The sequence below is a fragment of the Solanum tuberosum genome, unplaced genomic scaffold (assembly GCF_000226075.1).
Source record: "Solanum tuberosum cultivar DM 1-3 516 R44 unplaced genomic scaffold, SolTub_3.0 scf00086, whole genome shotgun sequence".
Classification (NCBI taxonomy): Eukaryota; Viridiplantae; Streptophyta; class Magnoliopsida; order Solanales; family Solanaceae; genus Solanum; species Solanum tuberosum.
The window spans coordinates 1276410-1279357 of NW_006239010.1; the positions used below are offsets into that span (position 1 = coordinate 1276410).

General features: G+C 27.8%; 1 protein-coding gene across 1 annotated transcript in view; it reads left to right on the top strand.

Annotated features, from left to right (window-relative positions):
• Positions 1-2588: 2588 nt before the first annotated feature.
• LOC102595753 (zinc finger protein 4-like) overlaps positions 2589-2948 on the top strand; it is a 2909-nt gene continuing 2549 nt past the window's right edge. The window contains exon 1 of the mRNA XM_006346700.2: positions 2589-2754. The gene's annotated coding sequence lies outside the window, so the exon portion shown is untranslated. The remainder of the gene's footprint in view (positions 2755-2948) is intronic.

Sequence of the window (2948 nt, forward strand, 5' to 3'; positions counted from 1 at the left end):
AAGATTAGTTTAGGGTTAAAGGGTTCTTGAGCCGCGTTTTAAGCGGCGCTAACGTGCATTTGTCGGTTAATTTTGGGATTAAGCCAAAACTTAATTTTAATCTATGGTTTATGTTGGATCTAAGGGAGTCACGTGCAAAATGTGTGATGGACTTGGGGGACAAATTATTAAATTTCTTTTGGAATAAAGTGAAAATAAATATAGAAAATTTCATAAATAGCTATAGTTTATTAGAACATAGTTATAGTTGTAGCTACGTTTTTACGAAGTATAGCTATCATTGTTGTATCGAATGTGTATCAACAAAAGAGTTGTATCATACAGCAAGTGTAAGCTATATCAGAGGAATATCAATTATATCAATGCATATTGTATCAATTGAAAACCGCATGCAAAAGAATTATATCAATGTATATTGTATAAAAGCATGTGTGTGTTGTGTATTTGCTACAAAACCTGAAATGTAGCTACATGTCATAAACATTTTGAAACTGTAGCTATGTTTCGTAAATACAATCTAAATGGTTTAACATATATATATAATTAAGTTTAACACTAACCTAGGATAATGGTGTTAATTAAGAGAAGTCCACTTACTAAAGAGTACCAAGTGTTGGTTGGGCTAAGTCCTAGAGATTGGTGAAAATGAAATAATATTATGGGCTTCCTCAAAGATTATGATAATTAATTGAAGAAAAGATAATTAATTATGGATTACGATAAAGGAAATGATATGATCATGGGAAAACGAATATAGAAAGGGCATTGCAGTTAAATTTGGTTAATTAAAAAGAAGGCTTAATATATGATTTTTTTAAAAAAATATACTTGTCAGTAAATTTTATTTAAATACTTGAATTACCTCAGCTTGTTCCATTTGAGCTCTAATAACATGATCTTATTAGTCATTCACTTAAAATATGTCATGACCTTTCGCTATACGGATTAATTTTAATAAGCAATAAAACCTCATACGACTCTAATTTATGAAAATAATGCATATAACTAAAAAAACATGACATATTTTACTAAGAAGACTAAATTTAAATCTCTTAAAGATGACTCTGTGTATAAATATATTTATTTTAATATAAGTGAACACACTGCACCAGGCATGTGGCCTGTGTGTTTTGGTAATAATTAAGGAAGCAGCCTGTATAATTATAAGGAAACAAAAACAAAAACAAAAACAAACTTATTATTCAATATATTCAGTCTGCAATACTACATGGTGAATTAATGAAACAAATAAAATTGAATGAGAATAATATATTGTATTATGAAAGACATGGTGGACATGCCACCCCTAAAAAAAAGTTGGTAAAGTGACTTTATATGGATTCATCACAATGAAAGGCCATCTTTCCCTTTTATTATGGTCGATCTCGGACACAGATTTATGATTTAAATTTGATATAATTTTATTTCCTTTTCTCGTTATTGAATTTTTTATTTTTAAAAAAGAAAAAATAATAGATTATCTCTTCTTTTAGAAAGATATTTTAATTAATTTTTATTTATAAAAATAAGTGATTTTCTTATTTACTTTCTGGCATTCGATAAGTAAGTAAAAAATATATCAGGTCTAATATTTGACATCAATTGACATGACCTTTAATTTTGAATGTGTACAAATAGACACTTAAATTTATATATAATTAAATAAGTAAACACACATTATCCACTCAAATTGATTTATATATATCATCTCGAATATATATATATATATATATATATATATATATATATATATATATATATATATATATATATATATATATATATATATATATATATATATATATATATATATATATATATATATATATATATATATATATATATATATATATATATATATGATTTAAATATCCGATACAATATGTTTTTTTATTGAAAAATTATAAGAGGAACAATTGTGGGATGTCATAGAAAAGATATTTGGAGTTTCAAGAAAATCCAGAATAGATCATAGAAAACAGTTAAACTATATAGTCATTCATGTCGTTAGTTCCACCAAAGATTCTCTGTCGTCTTCTACTTTATACTATAACCAAAAAGAGATGGTACAATTAAAGTGTTCGTTCAGAATTTTCATTAACAAAGTTTAAAATATAATGATGAAATGTAGGAATAAGTTAATGAAATCCAATATCTACTATACATGCGATATAATTTTTCGCTGAAGAAAATTTGAATGAACTCTTTATGATTGTAGAGTTGTGTGAGCTTCATAACTAAAGTTTTGAAGTGAACATTGGAGCAACAGTAAAACTAATTTTGCGTGACATTATAGGTCGTAGATCCAAATTGTAGAATTTATCTTTGATACTTACGCCCGAGTAAATTGCGTAGGTTACACTCTTTAGGTGACGCGTGTATACCTTAGGCCAAGCGATGTCAAGAGACACCATTTTGTAAAATTTTATAATAAAAGAGTTATGAGTACACCAATATATCTTCACTTTATTTGATTTGGTGAAAACACGCGATGACTAATTGATAAATAAATATGTACCATTATTTCCCCCACCCACCCCACAAATTGACCTTGGGTTTCTCATAATTAAACATGAAAGAACACCTTCATATATCCCCACTCCTAAAGTTCCTTTTTCTTGTAACACTTTGATCAAAGTTGTGGGCCTATTTTATACAGCACCATATTTTGTCCTTTGATGAAAAGTACTGTTTGGTACCACAATTAACAACTTCCCCTCTTCCTCTTCAACAAAAATATGTATCCTACCACAGGTATTTTATTTTCTTCATGTTTTTTGATTAGTTCTTTTAAATTCTTCAATTGATTCTTTTTGTATTTGTTGCTTCTTTTTTCTTTTCTTTTTTTGGCTTGGATTATGGTTGAAATTAAACAAGGACAATTACTTTTTTCCATCAATCTTGAACTTTGATCATAGAGAGGGAGGAGGGGGGGGGGGGGGGGGGGT